Here is a 6485-nt window from a genome sequence, read left to right as displayed (position 1 = left end):
AAGTTTAATTTGAAAAACTCTTTGAGGAAAAGCGACAGGATCGTTCCAGCTTAAGTTGGTGTCCTGAGCTGACATTTCCAGCTTGTTGGTGAGGCCGTCATCTTCTGCCTGTCAGCCCATCTGCCTCTCCCTGCTCCTGGGAAACACTGGGCACAAGGAAATGTTTTTCCTGAGGCAAAGAAGCAAGCTCTGAGGCTGAATCTACTGCAGGGCTGTTTCTCTACCGCCAGAATCCTGGCCGAGGGCCTCAGCACTCACGGATGAGTCCAAAGTCACTGTGCTTCAGGGCCGCCGGGCTGCGGGACATTCTCATCCATCACACCCGCAGGAGCTTCCTTCTGATGAGTGGAGAAGCCGGGGAGGCAGGTTTCCTGGTCAAAAGTGGCAACTGTGTCCTGTGTCCTGTTCACCCATGGTCATCTATCATGGGGACCCTCATGAACGCCTCGCATTTTCCCGTTGGGGTTCGTCTCTCCTGCTCTCTCTGTGGCTACTGCTATTTTTGGTAAACAGCTGGAGTTTTGAATTAGCTGTTTGGGGATCTAATTCTCGAGAGAGGCAGCAGGATTAATGAGTCCAGGCTTTGAGTAGAAAGACCTGGTTCACTTCCTGCCTCTGCAGGAGGAGCTTGAGCAAGTTGGCTAACCCCTCTGAACTTCCACCTCTCATTGATAAGGCATGGGCATGATTTAAACAGGTTGTTGTTGGGATTAAATTAGATAATAACTAGCCTTTGTATTAGCTCAGATTGCCATAACAAAATACCATGGACTAGATGACTTAAACGACAGAAATTTATTTTCTCACAGCTCCGGAAGTGTAAAGTCCAAGGTCAAGGTTCCAGCTGTGTTGGTGACTATGAAGGCTCCTGGCGTGCAGACTGCCACCTGCTCCTGTGTCTTCACGTGTCCTTTCATTGCTGTGTGTGCATGGAGAGAGAGAATTTCTCTCTTTCTCTTCTTATAAAGCCCAGTCTTACTAGATCAGGGACCTACATTTATTATCTCATTTAACTTTAATTATCCCCTAAAAGCCCAAATGCAGTTACATTGGGCAGTAAGGCTTCAACCAGTGTGTTTAGCATGAGGAGACAGACTTCAGCCATGGCCATCCACTTAGAGTAATTATCTGGCACACAGAAAACATTTAGAATATAGAAGTACTTATAATTTTATCACTTAGTTTTTAACCCTCTCATTGTAAAGAACAGATAAAAGGTGAATTTCAATAGCTGAAACAAAAGGAGAAAACTTTTATATAAAAATATAGAATTATTTTTCAAATCAAGGTTAGGAATGAGGCAGGGTTTCAGAAAGTATCTGCAAATTAGAAACTGAAAACATTATCAAGATCCCGGACCGAAGTCTCTTTCCACCTCTCACCATCTCCTCTCTGTTTCTGTGACTGGTTTTCTCTACTGGTCTGGGTACATAATGGGGCAATGATGGCCCCTCCAAAACTCCCGCAAGGCCAGTCCCTCTGTGCAGAAGACCATTCCACACCCACTCACTTACAGACCCAATCCCAAATTGCCAAGGGAGAAGGTGAGTTACCTTGCCTGTCAGAGCACCTGGTCTAACCTCCCATGACTGAAGTCTACGGCTTCAAAGGGCCTTGGCACTCACTCTCACAGAAGGGAGCAGTTTTGAAACAAAGTAAATAATTGTACACTGGATATTCACTTCATAAAGTGTCTGGTATGTTTTCCATAATTACATCAACCATGCTTCATGGGTGTGTATTTGCGATATAAAGATAAAGTCTCAATACTAGGCACAAAGTTGTATTATATAGACTTGACTGTACCCAGCTGGGAGATAACCACCTTCCTTCCAAAGCCTCTCATCACAGGTGTGCCTGGATACACAATTCTCCCTCCCTCCTCTGTATTCCTCCTCTTCCTCTTTCTGTGCAGCTCCCTCGATGTGCTTTGCTACCCAGGCTTAAAACTCGGCAAGTTAGCACAGATGAGATTGTTCCAGAAGGTGCTGGGAAATCAGGTCCAGCCAACTCCACACCATCATGGGGCCAGGTCTGAGCCACTCCAAAGCTGCCCCTTGGACTAGAGCTCCAGAAAGTGTCACTGTCACCTCACAGAATTCCCAAGCACCCCAAGAGTGCCGAAGGGGTCCAACTTCTTAGACAACCAGGGAATACTCCCCTTTTCCCACCCCTGTGGTTTCTCTTATGACTCAGTTTCCTCCACATCGGGGCCGTCTTTGGCTAATGTTGACTCAGCATTCGAGGCTGGTGAGGCTGGTGTCCTTCCTCTCTCCACTGCACCTGTGCTCAGGCCCACAGCAGCATGCTTGACCAAAGACACCGTCTTCCCCACCGATATGAAGCCAAGTCCTGATGGCACATCCTGGCTGCATTTCTCCATTCCGTCGTCATCGGAAACTGCTGACTGGCTGTATTTAGGTGACATAGATCTTCATTAGGCACTGCAGGATGAGGTGGAGCTATTCTGTGGAGAAGAATAGCAGTGTGATAAAATTTTGCAATGAACAATAAAGACCTCAAGAACCAGAGAACATGGAGAGGAGTCACGTGGTATCTATTTTCTTTTTTATTTTCTGCTCAACCATCTTTCTTACAGCATCTTCGAGTTGAGATGCTCAATAACCCTGTTGACTATCTGGAACTGTTATACTCTTCAATTCAGTTTAATTGAATCTTGAAAGCATTTACAGCAAAAGCTCTCCTAAATTTGCTCTATTTAACTGACTCTCCTGGTTAACCAGTACAGCCCAATCCCTCTGTAAAACCTTACGGACTGATGCTGGCTGTCAGCAGGCGAACTTTCCCTACCCAGCGGGATGCTTTACAATTCCCAACAGATCTGCCTCATGAAAACTATTTCAGGAACCAAAGATATATTAGGGCAGAGAGATATATTGTTTCTACAAAAACTGCTATAAATAAAAAAACTTTTCATCTTACAAAGACTTGAAAAAATAAGGTATGTTGCTTTAAAAATTGCTGGGCCATTGTGTATGATCATTATAACTAGAAAAAAAAATTGGAAGCAAGGTCATAAAGATCTGGAATATAGCTGCATTGAGTGTGTAGCTCAAATGTCTTAAATTTTCTCTCCACTCTAAAGACAGAAAAACTTGGGAGAAGTAGAAGCTACTTTATGATGTAGTTCATGCAGGATAAGGCAGAACTCCAGCAAAGAAATCATACTCAAAACAGCATTCTTGCTGTGTCTCGTGGTTGGTAAATACATGTCTATTTGCATTAATATTTATATACTTTAAAATAAAATGCTCAAGCTACACACACATTTAAAAAATATTTTCTACTTTCTTTTTTTCCTTTAACTAATGAACCCTTGGTTCTAATCACTTGTATTAGAAGGTTCTGGGACATTTCCTTTATTTATGGTATTAATCTGAGAGACTTTGTGAGACAGTATTTAAGAGCAGGAGCTTTGGGGTGTGAATGGGGCTTGTTATCTGAACCCTCTAAGTCCCAGTTGCCTAACCTGTGAAATGGGTAAAGCATATCTATACAGATGTTCGAGAGAGTGAGATAAAATAATTTGTGTAAAATGCTTAGCGCATTTCCTAGCACATATTAAGCATTTTACTAATGCTGCTGACAATGAAAATGATGATATTGATGAATTAATGAACAGTTACTAATTTCCAGGTACTTTTCTAGATGCTGAGGTCACAAGACGAGTGAGCACAGCCCCTGCCCCACAAAACTCACAGTCTGCTAGAAGAAGAGGCACAACAGATCATCTCACTAGATGTGCTCATTCAATGACTATTGAGCATCTATCATGCATCAATACATTATCATAAAATTACTATAATAATAAAAATCTGTCCCTGCCATCATAAAGGCTAGAGTCTAGTGGAGGAGACAGTTACTATTAATAAATAAATAGAATCCACACAGTTTGTCATAGAGGAATTTACTGTCTATTAGGGGGTATATGTCCAGGACAGGATTCCCTGAGGGAAAGACCTGGAGCTCAGATTCAGAGTTTGCCGGAGCTGTCACTGAACGAGCAGTGGGAGGAGAGCCAGCGCTCCACATGAGGGCTCTGCTGTGGAAGGAGAGACCTGCTGGCAGGGGGACACAGGGGGAGCATTTGACAGAGGTGCTCTGGGAGACACAGGGAACGGAAGGACCAAGTTTGTCTGGGTTTGGGGAAATGGCGTGACCCAGGAAGGCTTCCCAGAGGAGGTGACATTGGGCTGGATTGTGAAGAACAATATGTTCTCCCAATACACAAGGTAAGAAGAGCTGTCCAAGAAAGGTGCATCTACAAATGCTGGAGCCCCGGTTGGCGAGAGGAATGAGGAAGGACAACCTGGGACTGGGCAGCAGAGCCCAGGGAGCCCAGTGGAGAGGAGGAGATTAGCCGGACAGCAGTGCCATGGTCCAGGTTCTGCACTTGAGCACATCTGGAGAACAGGCAGGGCCTTTGTGCTGCTTCTGGGACGCACTTGGATGGGGTCACTGTCCTGCAACAGTCTGGCCCTCGGGTAGAATCACACAAGGCTGACTGCAAGGGAAAAGCAAACACATTTCCCTGTGAACAGAGAAGTAAACAAAATTACTTCTGTGAACAGGAATCACTGGAGGCTCCATGGATCAAGTGGTGTTAAGATGAGTCTTCAACAGAGAGTGATATTTTCGTGTTTGGAAGGTGGCCATCCAGAGACTTTGAGCAACAGCCCCAGACGGGAAAGCTCCATGAGGGAAGAAACTTACTCGCAAGTATATTTCTGCCACATTTTGCAGTTTCTGAATTTATCTCTTCTATGTTCTGCCCTTTTAGTTTAATCTCTAACAACATTATTTTGAGCTAATTAATACAAAATTAATCCAGGCATTATCTAAAGTGGGTAATGGCTTCATAACTCTTATATCCCAGGCAATAAACTTTTCAAAATGCTTCCAACCCTTCACATAAAAATCTGGCAAAATTCATGAAAGAAAAATTAGGGGACTGTCTTTTTGTTAAATTTATAACCAAAAGTAGTAGCAGCATACATGTACATATTAGGGTCCTAGATCACTTTATATCAGAGATTTAAAATGGGGATATTTGGCCCCTCTAGGGGGCATTTGTCAATGTCTGGAGATGTTTTGGGGGGTTGCTAATGGCGTTGAGTGGGCAGAGGCTAGAGATGCTGCACAGAGCAGCCCCCACAACAGAGAACTGTGCAGCCAAAGAATTATGCATGATGCCGACATTACGACACTCTGTTTTGGACAATGAAAGAACCTTGAAAACTCTTGACTTCAAATGTCTAACTTTGCAGATATGACGTGTAAAGTCAAAGATGTGCAATGATTTGCACACAGCTGGTTAGTCGACGGCATATGGAACTGGGATCCAGACTTCCTAGACAAGTGATTTCCTCTCCTGATGCACCAGATGTCCTGCGTGTTCTGTATCGAATGGCTGTTGTATTTTAATGCCATCACATCAGCCTTTGATTCCAGCACTGAGAGAGGAGCTGCTTTATCACTGCCAACTGCACAGGTGGGAATGTGGTTCTGCGCTCAGACTTCTGCTGATCCAGGAAGGAAAGGAGAGGGGGGACGCCTCCCCCCCACCCCCGTTTTCCCGCAGCGTCCCCGGAGCCCCAGATGGAGCTGACCAGGAGAATCGGTGTGTGGAGTCCAGTCCATGACGCTGACACTCTTTAATTATGAAGAAAGGATAAATAATTCAGCTCTGCTTTCCTTCAGGAGGCAAGGGACTTGTCCAAAGCATGAACATTTGATAGACAATTTAACAAATGTAAACTGTGGGAGAAAAAGACAAGTATGTGAATATGAGGACTCAGAGCCCTGAAGAGCCTGCAGCCTCCAAACTCCTTCCCTCACTGCGGAATGTGACAAAAATCCTCCTGTGTTTGCAGGAGAACAGGCCACGGTGGAGGGATCAGGACGTGGGGGTCAGGACAGGTGAAGGGACCCGACCCGGCCTCAGTTCTGCCAATTGCTGACCATGTCAGTTTGGGCAAGAAATTTAGTTCTCAGGGCCTCAGCTTCCCCAGCTGTGAAGTGATGAAACCAAAATCACAGAGCTTCGGTATTTGAGTTTATCTCTGAGATCATCAGGTTTACTGGACCTCATTTTCCAGGTGAAGAAACTGAAGCTCAGAAAAGTCATCTATTCCAGGTAAAGTTCTCTCTTCCAGGTAACAAAACTAGTGAGGGATGAAAGGCCACAATCCTAGATCCTTGATCACCAAAAGTCAGTTTTTACTCCATATTCATTCTTGGGATCAATTTTCAGAAAGTTTTTCTATATTAACAGAAGAGACTTGAGTCCTTGGGAGCATTCTGGCTTGCAGAGGCTTTGGCCCTGTTATCAGTGTCATTCATTTGCCCATCCCCTCTGAAGTTCACAAAATGTCTCCATGTGTTCCTCACCTGGCTTCCTCATGCCCGTACCCCCAAATGGGCTTCTTTGTTAAACCCACGAGGCCTTTGGAACAGTGGCTCCT

The sequence above is a fragment of the Microcebus murinus genome, chromosome 7 (assembly GCF_040939455.1).
Source record: "Microcebus murinus isolate Inina chromosome 7, M.murinus_Inina_mat1.0, whole genome shotgun sequence".
NCBI classification, from domain to species: domain Eukaryota; kingdom Metazoa; phylum Chordata; class Mammalia; order Primates; family Cheirogaleidae; genus Microcebus; species Microcebus murinus.
This window is presented reverse-complemented; position numbering follows the sequence as displayed.